A 21,208-nucleotide genomic window follows, 5' to 3' on the forward strand; every position below is an offset into this window, starting at 1 on the left:
TTCTTGAAGTGTAGTTGACGTACAATGTTCTATTAGCTTCAGGGGCACAACGTGGTGTTTTGACAATTTTGCACGTTACGCGGTGCCCACCGTGGTAAGTGCCGTTGCCGTCTGTCGCCACGCGGCGTTATTACCGCATTATTGTCTGTGTCCCCTGCGCTGTGCTTTGCATCTGTGACTTACTTATTTTATAACTGGAAGTTTGTACCTCTTAATCTCCTTCACCTATTTCGCCCATCCCTGCACCCACCTCCCTTCTGGCACCCACCAGTTCTCCGTGTGTATGAGTCTGTTTCTGTTGTTTTTTGTTTGTTTTTTAGATTTTACATATAAGTGAAACCAAATGGTATTTGTCCTTGACTCATTTCCCTTAGCACAATACTCTCTGGGTCCACATCCATATTCTTGCAAAGGGCAAAAGCTCATTCTTTTTTTATGGCTGAGCGATACTCCAGTGTGTGTGACACACGTACCACATCTTTGTTATCTATTCATCTATTGATGGACACTTGGACTGCTTCCGTATCTTGGCTATTGTAAATGATTCCGCAATAAACATAGCAGTGCATGTATCTTGTCAGATTGGTGTTTTTGTTTTCTTGGGTAAATACCCAGTAGTGGAGTTACTGGATCATATGGTACGTCTATTTCTAACGCTTTGAAGAACCTTCCTACCATTTCCACAGCAGTCACACAAGTTTACATTCCTGCCAACAGTGCACGAGTGTTCCCTTTTCCCTGCATCCTCACCAACACCTGTTAATCGTCTTTTTCAGGCTAGCCATTCTGACAGGTGTAAGGTGACATCTCCTTGTGGTTTTGATTTGCATTCCCTGATGGTCAGTGATGTGGAACATCTTTTCCTATGTCTGTTGGCCATCTGTGTGTCTTGTTTGGAGAAATGTCTATTTCAGTCCTCTGCCCATTTTTCAATTCGTGTGTGTGTGTGTGTGTGTGTGTGTGTGTGTGTGTGTGTGTTGAATAAGTTTTTATTTTGGGTATTAACCCCTTTCCAGATATATCACAAGCAAATCTCTTCTTCCATTCAGTACGTTGCCTTTTTGTTTTTTTGATCGTTTTTGTTTTTTGTTCTTTTTGCCGTGCAAAAGCTGTTCATTTTTATTGGGTATAGTCCCAATAGTTTATTTTTGCTTTTGTTTTCCTTGCCTGAGGAGACTTACCCATAAATACATTGTTAAGGCTGTTGTCCAAGAGGTTATTGCCTATGTATCTTCTGGGAATTTTATGGTTTCAGGTGTCACATTTAGATCTTTAGTCCACTTGGAGTTTATTTTTGTGTATGGTGTGAGAAAGTGGTCCATGTGGCTATCCAGTTTTCCCAGCACAGTCTTTCCTAGTGAAGAGACTGTTTTTTGCCTATCGAATATTCTTGCCTCCTTTGTCGAAGATTAATTGACCATATAAGTGTGGGTTTATTTCCGGCCTTTCTGTTCCGTGCCATTGATCTGTTTTTGTGCCAGTTCCGTATTGTTTTGAGTACTTTAGCTTCGTGTGGTAGATCTTGAAATCTGGGATTATGGTGCCACCGGCCTTGTTCCTCTTGCTTATGATCTTTTAATGATAATATCCACCCAGACAAGAAGCCTGTGTTTGGTAGCTGTCCCCTGCCCACCAAGAAGAGTGTGCTGCTGTTCCCCCGGGGAGGAGTTAGACATGGGGTAACAGACCAGGAGCACTGAGGAAATCCTCCTTCGTGGAAATCAGTGTAGAGGTCGTCGGAATACAAATGAAATTCATAGGCAATTGATAGATGAGTGTGGTGGGCATGGTACCTGTCATCTGGTGCCCACGGGAAAGAGCTGTGCGGGGACAATAAAGCCAGCTGTGCTGGCTCCTCAGTGGAATTGGCTTTTTGTTGTTCCGTGGTACCTGGGTCTTGGAGAGCAACCAGAAGGAGAGTGGATAGAGGGATTTGGAGGGAAGGAGATGGAGATTTTGGGACACGATAGGCTGTCAGGTGCCAGACCAGGTGTTTTATCTCACCTAATCCCCTCAGCAACCTGAGACAAGACCTGCCCGTCTTCTTACAGCCGAGCACCCCGGCCCCGTTGGGCGTCCGGGGAAGGCTGCTGTGCCTGGTGCCGGTGTGGGGCTTGCCAGGCCTGGCGAGCCTGGGTGTGGGGCCCGAGAGCTAGTCCTCTAGAGTCTGTCAAATGTGTAAAGTCCAGGGTGTGTTTGGACAGTTTCTAACTCAATACAGCATTTAAAAAATGAATGGAAAAAAGCCTATGTGGCCTTTTTCTCAGTGTGAAGTTGAAAAGCGAAGGCTCAGTGGAGGGCCGTCGGGCAGTGACCCTATTGTACAGACTCCTGGTTGCGTCACTCAGGGCGCTGGGGGAGTTTTGACCTGAATTTTGCAAGACAGTCTTCAGTTACTCTCCAATTACTGGATAAGCAGAAATAATGAAGTTGCTCATTGATGAGAAACATGGCAGACTCTGTCGTTTTCAAACTGTTGTTCTGGAGAACAAGTACAACCTTTTTTTAGCTGTCTTTTTTTTTTTTTTTTAAGATTGTTTAAAAAAAATCGCTACTGGTTCTCTCCCTTTGTCTCTCAGTAATTTTGCTGCAGAGCGCTTGGGCAGGAGTATTTCACATAAATTCTTCCGTGGGCTGACCTTCAAATGCAGGACGTTTGCTCTAGTCCCCAGGAGGACATTGGCTGTGCTAACGTGCTTACTTTGTGTTGACTCCGGCCACAAAAGTCTTCTTAAATCCAGTTCTGAATGAATTAAATCCCCATATGCTGTTTATAATTTGAAAACCCAGGTGTGTGCTTTGATTTCTAGAACTGTGTCCTGTTTCAAATACGGGAAGGCACTGTTACGAAGAAGCACATGCAAAGCTATTGAAAAGCACCAGTGAATTTTCAGTCTTTGTGAGGTGATAGGCTCAGCCCTTCCAAGCATGGTCTCCGGGTCAGAAAGACCAAGGGCAGAATCCTGCTTCTGCTGCTTCCAGCCCTTTCCCTGTGCAGAGCTCAGCCTCATACTTGCTAGTGCACAGTTCTTTTCTTAAAAATTAAAAACAATGTTTTAAAATATTCATTTGAGAGAGAGAGAGAGAGAGAGAGAGCAAGCTCACGCGCGCATGAGGAAGGGGCAGAGACAGTAGGAGACAGAATCTGAAGCAGGCTGTAGGCTCTGAGCTCTCAGTGCCGAGCCCAATACGGTGCTCGAACTCACAAGCCATGAGATCATGACCTGAGCTGAAGTCTGGTCTTTAACCGACTGAGTCACCCAGGTGCCCCCGTTAAAAAATAAAAATTAAAAAAAAATTTTTAAGTAGGCTCCACACCCAATGTGGGGCTTTGAACTCATGACCCTGAGATTATGAGTCCTATGCTCTACCAACTGAGCAAGCCAGGTAACCCCCCCACCACCCAGTGCATTTCTGATAACAGCTCATCTTTTCTCGAGATTTATAAAAAACTATTTTTTGTTTTTATTTTTTACATGTTTGTTTATTTTGAGGTGCCTGGGTGGTTCAGTCGGTTGAGCGTCTGACTTTGGCTCAGGTCATGATTTCACAGTTCACAAGTTCGAGCCCCGTGTCGGGCCCTTTGCTGATAGCTCAGAGCCTGGAGCCTGCTAAGGATTCTCTCTCTCTCTCTCTCTCTCTCTCTCTCTCTCTCTCTTTCTCTTTCTCTCTCTCTGCCCCCTCCCTCGTACTCTGTAGCTCTCAATCTCAAAAATAAACATTAGAAAAAAAAATTTTTTTTTTAATGTTTATTTTGAGAGAGTGCACGAGTGAGCGGGGGAGGGACAGAGAGAGAGGGAGAGAGAATCCCAAGCAAGCTTTGTGCCGTCAGCGCAGAGCCCGACTCAGGGCTTGATCTCACAACCCTGGGATCATGACCTGAGCTGAAATCAAGAGTCAGGCGCTCAACCGACTGAGCCACCCAGGCGCCCCCAAAAAACTTTTTTAAAAAATGAATTCTCATACAGTGGTATGTAATCCCTCCTCCTTTTATTGTTTTCAGTCTGCGAGCCGGCAGACCCTCAGAGCTTGCTGAGTGAACCAAGAGAGGCTCTGGAGGGGAGAGGCTGGGCGGGAAGGGAGGGCGGGAGCCCGGGCCTGCTCCTCGCGGGCTCTGCTGAGGCTGGAGTGGGGAGACCAGGCAGTGCAGTCTCGTGGTTTGGTGGTCACCTCTGTCAACCCAGTTCATTGCTACAGTCAGATGCTCCCGCGTCCAGTGGTGCACAGCGTCAGCGACCTTGAACGGCCTTCAGCTTCCTTCAGGTCAGCGGGCTCCCTTTCTTTGAGACTCTTTAGCAAACTGTTTTATTTCTTCACGCTTCGTCTTCCCTGGATGAATTTTAGAAGGAAGGCCACATTGCCACCGACTCCTCATAAAGGGTATAATGAACACTTATTAGCCAGTTGAATTTTTTATATTATTTTTTCTGCGATAAGCTTTTTATTTTGGAAAAAATTGAGGTATGCAGAAAAGTTGCAAAGACAATACAGAGAGTTCCCACAGGCTTTTCGCCCAGTTTCCCTGAATGTTAACATCTTATGTAACTGCAGCACACTTGGCAAAACCAAGAATTTCACGTTGGTACAGAGTTATTAGCTAAACTACAGACTGTGCTTGGATTTCACTGCTTTTTCCACTGAGATTCTGTCTGTTCCAGCATCCAGTCCAGGACATCACATCGCGTTTATCCTGGTCTCCTTCATCTGTGATGGTTTCTGCCTTTCTCTGTTTTTCACGACCTTGACAGTTTTGAAGAGTGCTGGTCGGATATTTGGGGGGATGTCCCTCACTTTGGGTTTGCCTCATGTTTTTCTTTCACATTATTGGATGGGACTTATGAGTTGTGGGGAAGAATACGGCAGAGGTGAAGCGCCTGCCTGAAACCGTTTCAGGGAGCGCAGTGACGTCAGCATGATTGATCCCTGGTGAGGGTCACCTTGTAGGATGGTATTTTTACTCCTCAGTGTGACACATGGCTTGAGCGGCTCTGGCTCCCCAAAAAGTTGCCATTCCCTTCAAGTGAGGGCCTCTCCTCTGCCGTGTGTCTCTTCCCAGAGTAAGCACCCGTGCTGTGGGCCTGCCGGGTCCCGTGAAAACACATCTGGGGCCCACGATTCTGGGAGCATTGAACAATTTTCTCAATCACAAGTGAAACGAGGCCAGCCCTCCATTGGTAATTGTTGAAACTAGGGGTCATGATTCTAGTCTTTACTTTTTATATGGTTGACGTTTTCTTTTTCTTTTCTTTTTTTTTTTTTTTTTTAAACATTTATTCATTTTTGAGAGACAGAGTGTGAGTAGAGGAGGGGCAGAGAGAGAGGGAGACACAGATCTGAAGCAGGCTCCAGGCTCCGAGCTGTCAGCACAGAGCCTGACACGGGGCTCGAACTCATGAACCATGAGATCATGACCTGAGCTGAAGTTGGACACTTAACCGACCGAGCCACCCAGGCTCCCCTACGGTTGACGTTTTCTATAAAAGATGAAGAGGAAAACATTCCCAGTCTACAGATACAATGAATCCCACATGGTTTTGAGGGTGTAGGTGTTATGATGTTGGTTGTTGCCAGAGTCGTTCGGGCTGGTAGGACTCATCTTGAAGGTATTTGGTTCTTCCCCAAGGCCTCCGTGGGAAGACAAGCTTGTGTATAAAACAGTGTTAAGTGGTACTGCTAATAATTATGTAATGAAAGTATTTCTTAACGTCATAGACGTAGCACAATAATCGGTGTACCGTCAGAAATGAATCCTGCAGAAAATGAGGTCATAGATGAGTTGGAATACGTTTGTGGAACAGACAGAAAATCTTCACTATTGTCACATTAATTTGTGGAAAGAGCATCTGAATCTAATGAATTTGGACGTGGCCTATTTCTTATATTTGCACTGTTTTGAACATTACACATTGTGAATCTGGCGTTTCGATAAATGAAGCAGAGAAATACTGGTACCAGTTAAAGGTCCCAGTCCCTCCCCTCCCCCACTCCTGAGCCTCAAGACACTTTCTAACAGGTAGGGAACTGGAAGTGGATTTGGAAGGGGCACACTGGGGGAATAAGCACAAAGGGCCCCAGGGTCTGGGTCAGCTTGCTCTTTGTGTCCAACTCTTCCCCCCCCCCCCGCCCCCCCCCCCCCATTCACCCGCCAACACAGTTACAGAGTGAGGAGTTGTAAAAGTGAACACCGTCATGAAGCATCATAAGCATGCTTGGTGCCACATTTTAAGAAGATCTTGGCCTTGGAAGTCAATGCTCTGGACTGTTTATAAAATTTCCCCCAGCCCTGGGGCACCTGGGTGGCTCAGTCGGTTGAGCATCCGACTTCGGTTCAGGTCATGATCTCACAGCTCATGAGTTCGAGCCCCGCGTCGGGCTCTGTGCTGACGGCTCGGAGCCTGGAGCCTGTTTCAGATTCTGTGTCTCCCTCTCTCTCTGCCCCTCCCCCACTCACGCTCTGTCTCTCTCTCTCTCTCTCTCTCTCTCTCTCTCTGTCAAAAATAAAATAAACATTAAAAAAAAAAGAAAAGATCTTCTGTGTCTCCCTCTCTCTCTGCCCTTCCCCTGCTCATACTCTGTCTCTCTCTCTCTCTCGCAAAGATAAATAAACATTAAAAATTAAAAAAAAATAAATTTGCCCCAGCCCTAATCCAGGTACGTAGGTACTGTCACAGGACCGTCTTCCCTGTCACGACCTTTATACAGCTTTGCGTGCGTATGTTCGTTGTATGGGTTCGGTGGTCACCCAGCTCTGTGGGTCATGTGTGTTGCCAGAAGCACTGGGATCTTTGTCCCCTCTTAGGGAAGGGGCTGTCTGGCAGCTGACTCCCCTTTCTCAGGGTTCTCACTGGGAGGCGTCAAACTGTGAGAGCCTGAGAAGTCTCCCCTGCCTGTGTGTGGATGGCCCTGGGGACGGGGCCTTCATTTGGTTCTGTTCTTCTGGTAACCTCAGATGTGCTTACCCTCCACAATGGCTCCCTCAGACCCGCCTCTGCGTGGAGTTAATTTGGGTGATGCCGAGGTCTTAAAGAAGCGCTCTACTGTGGATGAGATCGTTGGTCTGAGGCCGGGGCCAGTGTCTTCTGCTTTTGGATGTGGCTGGAGAGCCTCGACCCTTCCTAGGACTTAAGTATGTGTACGGATATGGTTCATAAGATCTCAGACGGAGTTACGGAGTGAATTGTGGGGTATGCCCAGGAACCCCATCCCTTGGCTTTCCCACGTGAAATACTGCGCAACCAGTGAGACCAACTGCAAGGGTGACGTGCCTCCCTCTGGAGGTTCTGTCAGGCTTTGGTTGATGGCATCTTTGCTCCAGGGTTTGTCCAGAATGGGGGTTTTATGGAAGCCTTGCAGGCAGGGGTTCGCCCCGTGGGGGTGCTGTGCCCAGAGGCTTCCGAGCGTCGTGGTCCCGAGTGCCCTCTGTGCAGCCGTGGGCCCTCCACAGGCCTGCCTCGCACTGCCTTGGAGTCACCCGTTTGGGTTTAAACTCTTGTAAGGAACTCCGTTTATTCCTTCATTGTAAAATCAATGCACGTACTTTGTAAAATACAAGTACAAATTATTCAAAAGAAGAAAATCACTGTCGGTACCTTGATGTTCACTTCTCCAGAGCATTACGTTTACCACACACAAATGTGATTTTTAGAAACAAATGGGATCATATGATTTAAGCCATTTGTAACCTGTCCTTTTTTCTCTCTTTTTTTTAATGTTTACTTATTTATTTTAAGAGCGCGAGAGTGAGAGAGAGGACAAGTGAGGGAGGGGCAGAGAGAGAAGGAGAGAGAGAATCCCAAGCAGGTTCCTCACTGTCAGCACGGAGCCCCATGTAGGGCTCGATCTCATGAACCGTGAGATCATGACCTGGGCTGAGATCAAGAGTTGGACGCTTAACCAACTGAGCCCTTGTAACCTGTCCTTTACTTCAGTCTCACTCGCGGGGGAAATGGGCTCCTCGTCTGTACTCTGTCTTGAGCCGGGCCACCGGGCACGGATGTGGGGCAACCACTGCCAGGCTGAACAGCTTGCTCTCTCCTGCGACCCCTGCCAGGGTGCTCGCCGTGTGCCCCTGAGACCTGTTCTGGACTCAGCCCTCTCTGCTGCTCAGCCCGGTTGGCTTCTGGGCAGAGCCCCCACACTTTATTTTCCTTCTCAAGACCATCTGAAGCAGCCCCTTCCATATGCATACGTGGTTCCTCGTGGTCACCATGGGTTTTCCTCCATTCGGATTGCATCGTTGATTTTCTGACCTGTATTGGTCGCCTGCCCTCTGAATTTCCTGGGGTGCTGCTGCCACCCGAGTCCCTGCGTCTTTGCCTACTATGTTTCCACCCTATCCTAGGAGAGTCCCCTTTGATCCTTCCGTGACTTTGGCTGGGGTCAGCATCATGGGGGTGACCTCAGCGGCCACCGTGTAAAAATGCCCTGTGTGTACATTACCTCCCTTCATCTTCCCGAGCCCCGGTGTGGCAACTGAGGCTGTCTTCGTGTCACAGGCGGAGGAGCTTAGAAGCCTGCCAGGGTCCCGCACCTGCTCACCGCTGCCCCTCTCTGTTGCTTGGCCCCACTCAGCTCCACCTTGCCCACGGAGGCCAGCCTGTAATGTCCTCACTTGGCAGGGTCTCGTGCCTTGTCGAAGTACAACTGGGAATGCTGTGTTTAAGATTGTTTAGAGTAGGCTTCAATTTTAAGTGGTAAAAGTAGAAGGAAAACATGAAATTTGTAAAACGAGACGCACTTTGAAGTTTGTCGTTGGCATTCTATTCATAATCCCATTTCACACCTGAGAATGGGAGCTTTTGGGGTTAGAGAGCGTGTCTTTTAAACTGCATTTTTAGCCCTGGGGGGCTCCGTTGGTTGAGTGACCAACTCTTGACCAGCTTGCGTCATGATCTCACCGTCTGTGAGTTCAAGCCCCACATTGGGCTCTGTGCTGACAGTGAGGAGCCTACTTGGGATTCTCCCCCCACCCCCCGTCCCTCCCCTGCTTGCTCTCTCTCTTTCAAAATAAATTAAAATAAACTAAAAAAATAAATAAATAAATTGAATTTCTACAACACTCAACAGTGCCTGCGGGCTTTAGATTCATTCATTAAACTCTAAATGTATATATTTACAGGCCGGGCTGAAGCACAGTATTCTTGAATAAGGGTTTGGATGCCCCCTATTTCTTGGCACATCGGGATTCTCGATCTTCTCCCATCTTTCCCATCTTCTTTATCGCTGGCACTGGTCTAATTGCAGGAGAAGGTAATGAGAACATTCTGGGATGCTTGGGATCGTGATTTCACTTATTTACATATTTATACCTCTCCCGGTTTCATGAAGGGTTTGAGTTGGTTGTTTGGGATTATCAAAAAAAGAAAAGGCAAGAACTGAATTCTTCCTTTGCCATCTCCAAAGCAACAATAAAACATGTTTAGTTCTTTAACTTTTTTCAAAGTTTATTTATTTTCAGAGAGAGAGAGAGAGAGGGGGGGGGGGGAGGGGCAGAGAGAGAGAGAGAGAAAGAGAAACCCAAGCAGGCTCAGTGTCCAAAGTTGGACGCTCAACCAACTGAGCCACCCAGGTGCCCCAGAACAGGTTGAGTTCTGATAAGGCCCTCAGAGGTCTCCCAGAGCTCTCCCACACCATCACGGCATGCTTGTGGGACCCAGGACTCCGCTGGCAGAGGGAACCAAGTGTAGAGCTCTGTGCACTGTCACCACTGTGTGACCATCGGCAAGCCACCTCCCTAGAGCTCTAGTTTTCTCTTCCAAAAGATGGGGACAGGCCTCTCACCTTGCAGGGTTGTCAGGAAGTATAGTCATTGTATGTAAACGTCATGGCAAATGTGTATAAAATGTCATAAATAGTCCCTAATTTTACCTAATATTTGTAGAATTTCTAAACACCAGTTCATGATGGTATTTTTACTGCCATGGGGCCAAAGTATCAACATTGTAATTATTCTTTACAAAGCTAGAGATATTTAGCTTGAGGCTCTTGATTTATTCTGAAGTTGTATGACCTGCTTTTTAGTGTCAAATGCCTTTTTTATTATTAAAATGCCTTTGAAATGAAATAATGGGAGGTGATTGGTTTTTCTTCTTGTTTTAGTGCCCTTGGTGGACAAAATAACCCTGGTGGGTAAAGTTGGGAGCTTCCGTCTGGTGCCCTCTCCCCTCTTGGGGGAGGAGGGAGCCTCAGCCCCTTCCTTACCTGACTCCACCCATGGCCCAGCTTCCGGAGAGTTTTCCCATCTCCCCCACCCTCCTAGGTGGGGCTCCCTGCTTCCCATCTGTTAGGTAGCACCCGTCACACTGGGTGGTCCCCTGCGTGCTTGTCTCCCTACCCTCCTAAACTCTAAGCTGCGTAAGGACAAGTGTGGGGAGCGATTTAGCTTGTAATTCCTGGAGCCTAGCACAGAGAGGGTGCACACACATACAAGAGGGGGAAAACCACCAGTAACACTCGAACACAGCCTGTCTCTGACTTTATTCCTGCAGATACCCAAAACTCACCACAAATCTTGCTCACCACTCCTTTTTGAGTTCAGACCTTCCTTCATGGATCAGTTTCCATCTTCAGCGTGTTGACCCAGGAGGGCCTGAGGGGGCCCCAGAACCGAGAGTGACATCTTAACCACGCACATGTTGTGTTAGAAGCCCAGGGGTTTCTTCTCGCGATGGCACGTTATCAAATGTGTAAGAAAAGAAATTAACATTTTTCATATCACATTGGTGCTTTGAAGTTTTTCTCAGTTGGGCTTTCTGCTTTAGTCTGGCTCATTTTTTTCTTTAGCTTTGGGCAAGTGCCAGGGAAGCAAAGAAGCTTATATAAAGGGTTTTAAAGGGTTTTTTTGTTTTTTGTTTTTTTTCCAAAGATAGAACTGGTACTTAGTTCAGCTTGTTCTGGCACCTCCTTCTTTGATGGAGAATGTTAGAAATTTGGCTTGGATTGTTCCTTTTTATATACATATGTGGGAAAAGCAAAGGCAAAGATGGCTCTACTTATGTCTTATTCCATAGAAATATGAAAGGCTAACAAGTAGGATTTGAACACGGCCACTACCCTCTCCACCAACCAACACCAAATAACCCATCGGACTGCTTTCTAGAACCCATTTAAATTCTAGAATTTCAGATTTACTTATCATCTGAGGAGAAAGAAAAGCTAATAATTGTAATTATCGCATTAGATTTTACTTGCTTTCCGACTGTCAAACGGCCATCAAAACCTGTCACCGAGAGCCGCCCTTTCTAATCCGCTGACTAGACGTTCTTGCGCTCTTTACTGTAGTGCTAAGGGAGAGCCGAGTTCACCTGGTGAGGGGGTAGGGCACTCGGGTTCATCGGGATCGTTTGTGCCTGTTGGGGACCAGCTGTTCTAAGAACTGAGACCCAGTGCAATACACGCACGCTGACACCGCCTGGAGCTCAGAGGCACCTTGCCGTGTGGTCCTCGGTGAAAGCAGCTTTGCTGCACTGGCCCTGCAGAGTGGGGACAGTTCCGATGTTCAGGTTCCGCACGGGGCTTTTCTTCTTTTCCTGTCTCTGCCACAGTCCCTCCTCCCTGCCTGCTCCCCTCCCCTTTTCTCCTCATTGAGATATTAATGTCATACAACCGAATGGACCCATTTAAGGGCTTTGACTAATGGATACGCCTGTGTAGCCACAGCCCCAAGCAAGACAGAGAACATTTCCATCGCTTCAGAACTTCCCTTGTGCCCTGTGCACTCCGCCCCCACCCGGCCTGGCCCGGCCCGGCCCCAGCCCCAGCCCCAGGCACACACTGATCCAGTCCCGGTGGGTTTGTTTGGCCTGGTTTAGAGCTTCGTGTCAGTGGAGACACACAGCAGGCACCCTTTCGCGCCCGCCCTCTTTTGCTCACCACCAAGTTTCTGTGATTTACCCGTTTGCATCTGTCGGAAGCTCATTCCTTTTAAGTGTCGAGGAGGAGTTTCCTGCCCCTCACGCAGCTGAGTTTCCGCGTCCGTCCCCGTATGGAGAAGTGTGATAGAGAAATCAGGGCCCCGCGGGAGTGCGTGCCTGGTTGGTCTGTGGATCCCCTTGTCCCAGCTCCCCTCCGCACTGAGGAGGGCTCTTCCTGAGGAAGAGCACAGGAGGCACCTTCTCACCCCGGCCGTCACCAGTTGAGAATCTTGAAGAGTTGGCTTCTCAATATGACTCCGATCTGGTTGGCGCCAGCCTGTGGTAGTGGATACGATCCTGGTTTGCCTTTCCGGAGATGGGGAGATGGGCATTGCTGCCGGTGTGGGGCCTTGTGACCAGAGGGGTCTTCTAGAGCTTCTGCATGACTTCCGCCGTCCCGGCAGGTGCCAAACCACCAGGCTCTGCGTTGAGCGCCCCCTAAGTTCAGGGACACGAGAACGAGAACCGCGGAGCCCAGCTGGCATGGGGCCGCCAGGTACCTCCACCCCTCCCCCCAGCACCTGCCTCTGAGCTGTCCGGCGTTTCCCTGGCCCTGTCCTGGCTCATCTGGGAGCTCTGTTTAGCCCAGGAGGGAAGACTGAAGCACAGAACTGCAGTCTGCACTGTTTTATTAACGTCCTGATTACTGTGTGCCCATAACCTCTTTAAGGGTCACCTTGCAAGAGGCAGTAGTTGCTTAGGGTTGGGGAAGGGGCGGGGAAGACGGGAGGGAGAAGGAGGTGGCAGCTAAAGTGCGCCGGGTTGCTTTTTGAGGTGGTAACAATGTCCTGAAATTGGGACGTTGGTTGCACAACTCTACATTCATGAAGACCATTGAATTAGATATACTGTAAATTGCGAATGGCTGAATTATATGGTATGTGAATTACATCTCAGTAAAGCTGTTTTGGAAAAAGTGTGGCATTAGAGCAAGGGCAGACCGGTAGCAGAATGGGGGAAAAAATCACGTAGTGGAAGTCCCGTTCTCGCCCCATGTGACGTGACCTGTTGACACATGTCCTCCTGTCCCTCACGAGGCTGGCTCCGTGGGAGGCCTGAGCCCGGTGGAGAGACCGTGGGCTTTGAAAGTATCCGGTAGACCTGACTCTGAATCCTACTCTGCCATTATTTGCTGGGTGGTGCTGGGCAGGTTGCCTAACTTCTCTGGTGGTTTCCTTTCTGTAAAACGGGGCTAGCGGTACCTATCTTACGGAGTCTTTTAGAAGAGCTCGGTAAAGGCAGCCGTTTCCGCCCCGCGCCGATCATATAACAAAGGTGTCAGAGAGAGGAGGCAGCCTGCCTGGTGTCGTCCTGACGTCTGGGGCTTACGCTGGGCTGGTGAACTGCAGGGGCAGGACTCAGCCATTGGCTGAGGACGGAGGTCATGGAGGCTCTGGTAGCGTTTAGCTGACTTGCTGGCCTGGGTCCCTGAATTTCTTTTCCTGCCTTATCTACGTGGTTTGAGTAGGCTGATGACAAGCTCTTGGAGAACCCTCTCCTGTCCCTTTCTTCGTGGAGCCCTCCCCGACCCCACTTCCCACCCTGGGTCGCTGCCGCCCTCGCAGTGTTCCCTCCGCCCCTGGTGCATGTTGGTTCTCGCAGTCATCAGCCCGTGCCGTGTTGATTTATTCACACGTGTGTCCTGCCCCGACACTGAGCAGTCCCGGGCAGGGACCTTGACTTTCACAACCATGGGGCCCCCGAGGCCTTAAGCACTGTGCCTGCCACTAATGTTTGTTGAATGAATGCCCAATGGTTTCAAGTCCGGTGACAGAAACCAGATTGGAACTGGAAATACCAGTTTAGGCACCAGGTGCCAGAGGTTAGCAGGTGGGTTTCCCTGGAGCAGTGTTTCTGTCCCAGGACTGCCTTAGGGTGGGAGAGCTGCCTGAGACAGTCTTGTCCTCTGCCAGAGGGGCAGGACAGCTTGTCTCTTGCTGGGAACTGGGAATGCACTGGTGAGGTGTGGCTGAGGTTGTGGGGAGCGGGAAGAACGCCCCAGCCACGCTGGAAGGAAAGCTGGGCTCGTTACTTCATAGTCCCACTGCCATCTGCATTTTTCTTTTAAGTTTATTTATTTTGAGAGAGAGAGAGAAAGAGAAAAAGCACAAGCGGGGGAGGGGCAGAGAGAGAGGGAGAGAGAGGATCCCAAGCAGGCTCTGCGTCGTCGGCCCAGAGCCTGACGTGGGGCTCAAACCTACAAACCGTGAGACCGTGACCTGAGCCGAAATGAAGAGTCGGAGGCTTCGCCGACTGAGCCACCCAGGCACCCCTGCTCTCTGCATTCTTAATTCACTTCAGATCAGATTTTTATTACACAGCAGTTGTATCCGAGATTCAGTTCTGGTTTATCGAGGGAGGCCACAGTGGCGAGGCAGTGGGGTGGGGGGAGTGGTTAACAGCTGGATTCAGGAAGCTGATTCAGATCTTAGCTACCCCCATGTGCCAGTTTTGGGACACAGGGCAGGTAATAGAATATTTCTGGACCTCAGTTATCTCATCTGGGAAATGGGAGAGGCAACAGTGCCCTGATGGGATTATTTTCATGATTAACCATAAAGTAAGCATTATATAAATGTTCACCAAGCAGCTTGTGTTTGTTGGATTACAAAAAAAGTAAAGAGAATGAGGGTCTTAGAAAAACAAAATGAATAAATCTATCTCTCCACGATTGTCCTCTCCCGTAACCAAGAGCCCTAAGTGGGCCTCTGGGGTGGGGTTTTCTGTCATGCCAACCGATGAAGAGGAAAGGAGGATGATCAGCTGACTCTACCAGAACTCAGGTGTTTCTTCTTTCTTAGTGGAAGAAAATACCCCCAGAAAAGGACTTTTGTGACCATACTTTGTGCTGCTTAAATTTAGTTAAAACGCTTTGGAAGGTAAATGCCAGGCTGTTAGTTGTAGAAAGCCTGTCTGCATGTCGTGGTCAGGTACACCGGAGTAGTCTCTAGAAACATTATTTAGCCTTCTCCAGCCTTAGTGTCCGTCACTGGACAAAATGACCTTGAGGGCCATTAACCCCCCCGCCCCCAGCAGTCCCCGGGATGAAATAGGCACCTCCCTGCAGGCCAGAGGACGCCGGTGGCCCGGTGCGGCTGGCCTAGAGCTCCAGCGTGTGTCCCTCTGTAAGGGTGCGGGGGAACCGAGCGGACTGTGGGGTACAGCGAAGTCTGCGTTGGGCTGACTTCTGTGGGGATTTTCTTTCGGGGGCCAGAGGATGACATGATAATTTTCCAAGTAGTGTGAATTATTATCACATGTCAAGTAATTGAGCCTTGCGTCGGCATGGTCATTGCTTTATTGGTGTTCTTCCACTAAGGCATTTCTATAAAAACTCTTTTTTTTTAACGTTTTATCTATTTTTGAGACAGGAGAGACAGAGCATGAACAGGGGAGGGTCAGAGAGAGGGAGACACAGAATCCGAAACAGGCTCCAGGCTCTGAGCTGTCAGCACAGAGCCTGACGCGGGGCTCGAACTCACGGACTGCGAGATCATGACCTGAGCCGAAGTCGGCCGCTTAACCGACTGAGCCACCCAGGTGCCCCTCCACTAAGGCATTTCTAAACACAAGATTCTGGAAAGATATTCTTAACCTATTCTCTTTCGTGTTGTAAGGTCATCCTAGAGGCCCATGTTGCAAGGAGGGAAGGATCCAGTTCTGGCCACCGCCACTTAAACGTAGCATCTAGCTTGCCATAGGGGTTGGGGGAGGGGTGCATATTATATCTTCTGGGAGGGTACTTTGGGGAAACTGAGATCTTAAAACATTTATTTCTTGTGTTTTTACACATTAGTTTCAACATCTGTTCTTTTTTGTAGTGTTTGTATTTTTTAGTATTGTTGCATACGTTTTTTTTTTTTTTAATTTTTTTTTTTTTTTTTCAACATTTATTTATTTTTGGGACAGAGAGAGACAGAGCATGAACGGGGGAGGGGCAGAGAGAGAGGGAGACACAGAATCTGGAAACAGGCTCCAGGCTCCGAGCCATCAGCCCAGAGCCTGACGCGGGGCTCGAACTCACGGACCGCGAGATCGTGACCTGGCTGAAGTCGGACGCTTAACCGACTGCGCCACCCAGGCGCCCCATTGTTGCATACGTTTTAAAAACACTTTTCATTGAGACACAATATATACATACAAGTGCACATATTACACGTTTGCATACCAGCGAGTTTTCACAAACGGAGCACACAAACAGCTCAGGAAACAGAGCCCTGCTCAGAAGTGCTCGTGGCAACCCTTTCCTGCTTAGTCCCTTCCCGTTCTGCCCTGGCTTCAAGCAGCGTAGAATGTTTGTGTCGGCTCTTTACTTTAATTCAGGGGAACCATGCAGTATGTATTCTCATCGGCACGTATATTTAAAAATGAGTTAGGACCCCTTCCCCTTCCCCTAAAGTTACGTTATTCTTTTTCCTTCACTTTTAATTCTTTGTAACGCTCCGGGAGGAAGGGTATTTTCTGCGTTTAGTTTTTATTCTGGCGACTCCCACTCACGCATTTGAGGGCCTCCGGAGGCCGCCTGTGCTGCTGAGAGGCCGGGGTCTCCAGCTGTTGAGCCGCTTGCGCCTCGCTGTATGGAGTCCCAAAGAGAAGTTGAGTTTTACGTGTAGGGACCATGTAAGGTTATCCCCTGCAAGTAAGTCCCTGTCCCATGATCTCCCGTGACTCCTGGCCCCTTAGCTCCAGAGCAGGTCTCTGCTCCTACCTGGAAGGATCCCAACTGCAACAGATTCTAAGGCTGTCGTGTGCAGTGTCAGTCAGTCGATGGACAGGTTGATTTGGGGAGGGTCCTATGCCTTTTGTCCTCAGATCTCCTCTGTCTGACTTTCTCTCGAGTACTGAGATTTCTGTTGGGCCGCTTTCTGAAAAGAAAGCGCTTCCGTGAGGGTCCCAGCGGGCCCGGAGCGGAGGTCTGCGGACCTGGTGCCTGGAGGGTGCCTGCAGCGTGGAGGCCCGACCTTATCTCGCTGCCAGGAGTCGGCGGCCAACAGGAAATGATGAAATGCGCTGGGAGAATTCGGCGGGGAGCTGGAGGTCAGACACGCCGGCAGGGCCGGGAGGAGGCAGGTACGGAGGGAGGCTGAGCTGCAGAGGGAGGCAGTCGAAGCTGGCGTTTGACAGAAAAACGTGAGTGTGCCATCTGAGGTGTGTATTTCCTTGAGGGGAGACCTTTGTAAGAGCAGAGTTGTCATTGACTTTTTTTCTCCCCCCTGGGTGCTTGGGTTTAACAGAAATCTCACCTTTTAAACACACCTCGTCTTAGAGCTTCTCGATGGAAACGTTCACCCGGTTCAATAGGAACCGAACTAGCGTGGAGTGTTCTCTCCAAGATGCTTTGCGAAAATGTCGGAGTAAATGTTTGATTTCTTGCTTGGCGAATAGATTTTTGGCCGAGACAAATGAAAGGTCGGGCTTTATCATCTTGACTCTGGTTTTAGAGCACACATGCATGCTTCATTCCCAAATAGATGGAATAAGTGGGAAACTTGGGCCTGGCTTAGACCAGCTTACACACTCCCAGCTGTATTTTTTTTCTCACCGGGTAGCAGATGAGTTCCTTGAGTTAACTGCTGACAGGGGTTGGTTCCTTCTCCTGCCGTCGGGCACATTCTGTCTTTGCGTGCTGCCCTTTCTTTTCTTCGCAGCCAAATCTAACCTGCAGACGTGAAAATGGGACTTGTGAGAAGAGGCGACCAAATTCGCTGCTCCGGACACTAATTGTTTCACGGCCGCCTGCCCCAGACTCCCACAGTTAGCCTGTGGCTCGCTCCAAGGGCCCCCCGCCCTCCTCCTCGGTCAGTTCTTTCTTATTCCTCCCCGCAGCCGGGCCCTGTGCGCTCGGCCCCTTCTGACTGCTGTCACTAGCCCCTGTGTTTTTATTTTTAGTGGATAGCGGAGGGCAAAAAGCTCCATTGTTTCCATAACCGAGCAGCCTCATGTGTGTATTGCGTTGTTTCCTATCTTGGAAGTCGTGTTCTGGAATTAAAAAATTGTGGCTTCCTCCTTATTGTGTATGCAGGACTCAAAGTGCTTCTGGTTAGAAGGGCTTTTAAGCTCCTGGCGCTTGAGTGATCGATTGCAAAGTGAATGTACTTTTTGGATTACCTGTCGCCGTGAACATTAGAAAGGCAGCGTCCGGGTCCTTTCTGTTCTCCAGAAAGTGCCCTGCTGGCTCAGCCTGTGCCACACAGAGAAGCATATTTTCCTGTTAGGCCGTCACCTTGTACGATTTGCGTATTTCAGACACTTTCAGGGTTATGCTTTCCTGTTTTTTGCTTTTTTGTTTTAATATTTTTATTTATTTTTGAGACAGAGAGAGCATGAGCGGGGGAGGAGCAGAGAGAGAGGGAGGCGCAGAGTCAGAAGCAGGCTCCAGGCTCCGAGCTGTCAGCACAGAACCCGATGTGGGGCTCGAACCCACAAATTGCAAGATCATGACCTGAGCTGGAGTCGGACGCTTAACCGACTGAGCCACCCAGGCGCCCCAATGTGCTTTCTGTTTTTAGAAATCTCCCAAATATATACTATTTTCCTCAGACCTTAATGAGGTCCACAGGTTTTGCCCTTCCTGTTGTAATTCTGGGTAGCTCCTCAAACTCTTTTCCTTCTTCACACTAAGATATCTTACTGAATTCTAGATGAACTTTAAATGCTGTGTTTATGGAAAGTAACAGAGAGGTGTCATAACTTCAGACTGAAACATGTCTTGCAGGTCTGAGATTGATGCCCGTAATAAAAATAAGCCTCCCCTCCCCCCCCACCCTTTTTATACATCATTAGTCCTCTGTTTCGTCCCGCCACATAATTCTGCTATTCATTTGGTGGCATAAAGAGATGGGAACATGATATTTAGGGTTGCAGTGGCTCTTGCGGGCAGTATAGTCAGGCCCTTCTTTTTTTTTTTTTTTTTTTTTTTAAAGCAAAGGAATGAAGCCAGAGGCAATGCGACACGCCTTGTTGACTTGGCCAAGGTCACACAGCTTGTTGTTGGTAGCTTGTGGGCCACTGGCCTCTCTTCTCCCTGCTTTCTCCACACATTATCTCACGATTAATAGGACTTGGTCAAGAATGGCTTTTCTCTTCTGATGAGGCCGTTTTCATTTGTCTCATTTTCAAGTATTCAGCTTTTTTGCAGCAATTTCCCAAAGCCAGCACCACCTGGTACAGGTCTACAGTGAATTACCTGAAGCCCAAAGTGAGCTGACATTTCTGTCTCTGAGAGAGATTTCTTCTTAAAACTAGAGTTCTCTATGGTATAAAGTTCTTGCTTCGCCCCTAAACCAGGCCTGTTATAAGTGTTATAAGTATACCTCATTATATGATCACCTGCTAGCTGAGAAATCGAAACTTCTAAAAGTTTATTTATTTATTTTGAGAGAGGGAGGGAGGGAGGGAGGGAGGGGCAGGGAGAGGGAGAGAGAATCCCAAGCAGGCTCCCCGCTGTCAGCGTGAGCCTGATGCAGGGCTCGAACTCAGGAACTGTGAGATCATGACCTGAGCTGAAACCAAGAGTCAGGCGCCTCCAACGACTGAGCCACCCAGGTGCCCCCAGAGATCCAAACTTAATAAGTTCACAAGAATACAAGAAACAGACAAAAGTACGTGGTTCTTTGAAAGGGGATTCTTGAGGATGTGGGGGAAAAAAACCAAAAAACAAACCTCAAGCCTGGGGACATCTTGGTCCCTCTGAGGGAGTTACCGATGGCGCTAAGTCTGGACAGCCTAGGTTTTGGAATGTGGCAAACTTTAAAACAAAAGGTTATCATGTTAAAAAAAAAAAGGGTAACAATTTAATATATAACAGTGGAATTCACTCACAGCTTTCCAGAATCAATTAAAACAGTCTCTCCTAAAAATGGAATTTGAATCCTGAAATTCAGGTATGCGAATTAGATGCAGATAGAGACCTACCGAGAGCAGTAGGTAACTAACTGTTCTTAGACCCTGATATGCTCCCACTGTCCAGAGCCACCTCCAATCCCTTGTAGAGGCTCACAGAATAGTACTTATCTGTATTTTTTGAAGTATTTAAGAGTATATGCCTTCAAGAATTTCTGAAACAAATATGCTACAGGGAAATAGGCGTTTTCTTCTTTTTTTCTTTTTTATTAAAAAATTTTTTTAAAAACGTTTATGTATTTTTAGAGAGAGAGAGAGAGAGCAGGGGAGGAGCAGAGAGACAAGGAGACAGAATCCCAAGCAGGCTCCACACCAGCAGCACGGAGCCTGACGTGGGGCTCGAACCCACGAACCTTGAGATCGTGATCTGAGCCGAAATCAAGAGTCAGACGCTTCACCCCCTGAGCCCCCCACGTGCCCCCAGAAACAGGCATTTTCATGAATACTCGTATTCGGAATTGTGGTCAGTAACTTTATGCGTATTTTAATTTATAAACCCTAAGTGTGAGTAGGACACGCGAGCAATGTTTTTACGCGGAGGTTCGGCGCTGTGTTTCCCTCCTGTTCTGGCAGGCGCCTTTGTCATTATCCTTGAGAAGCTGCTGCTTTCAGTGGCAGAGCCAGGCGACCTCACCCAGGGGTTAAAGAAAGGGTGAGCAGGGAGTGGCTTGGTTCGCTTCTCCCATAATTGAGTTCCCTTGGCTCCCCAGTTAGCATTTTACCTTTACTGTCATATTTTCGGTACATTGGTTTCCTTTTCTTCGTATGTATTGGCCTTCTTAATATACATGTGTGTATATTCGTAACTGTGTATATAAATACATGTATCTGTAAATATGTAATTTACGTACCATTGCCCTAGTCAGTAGGTAACTGGCATTCCTCCTTGCTCCTGGCTTCCGCTCACATTAGTGTGGACTCTGGTATACGTGAGAATTTAAAGATGTGAAACAGGTATGGTGCTGGCTTTGCTGCAGACCGAGGAGGGGTTGAGGATGGCCCCTGGGGCTGCTTTTGGCCCAGAAGCCTCTGAGACTTTGTGCTGCCGGCATGGGCCTTCCTCACTTCCGTCTCTGTCCGGGGCTTCTCTCCAGGACAGCTCTGAGTGGTCACCTTGGAAAACCTTTTTCCAGTATCCCAGCTAGATCATAGGTCCTAGAGCCAGGTAAAGAGGAGAGAGAGAGAGAGAGAGAGAGAGAGAGAGAGAGAGAGAGAGAGTGTGTGTGTGTGTGTGTGTGTGTGTGTGTGTGTGTGTGTGTGTGAGAGACACAGTATGAGGGGAAATAATCATGGAAAACACGGACTGTGGATTTGAATGAATAAACGAGTTGCAATGGTCCCCTTTCCACGGGAGTTGCCTTTGAAGGCAGTATAGTCCTGTGTCACCAGGCTGG

The 21,208-nt window shown here is 48.5% G+C and overlaps 1 protein-coding gene across 2 annotated transcripts in view; it reads left to right on the forward strand.

Moving 5' to 3' along the window:
- Positions 1-21,208, forward strand: part of PACSIN2 (protein kinase C and casein kinase substrate in neurons 2) — a 133,861-nt gene that overhangs the window by 33,540 nt on the left and 79,113 nt on the right. The window contains exon 1 of one of the 2 annotated variants that reach the window (XM_086712108.1): positions 16,838-17,042. The exons of the other annotated variant lie outside the window; for it this stretch is intronic. The gene's annotated coding sequence lies outside the window, so the exon portion shown is untranslated. Of the gene's footprint in view, positions 1-16,837; positions 17,043-21,208 lie in introns of those variants that run through there. 2 annotated transcript variants of the gene reach the window in all.

This window comes from Puma concolor, chromosome B4, assembly GCF_028749965.1.
Source record: "Puma concolor isolate L17-30 chromosome B4, mPumCon1.1.hap2, whole genome shotgun sequence".
NCBI classification, from domain to species: Eukaryota; Metazoa; Chordata; class Mammalia; order Carnivora; family Felidae; genus Puma; species Puma concolor.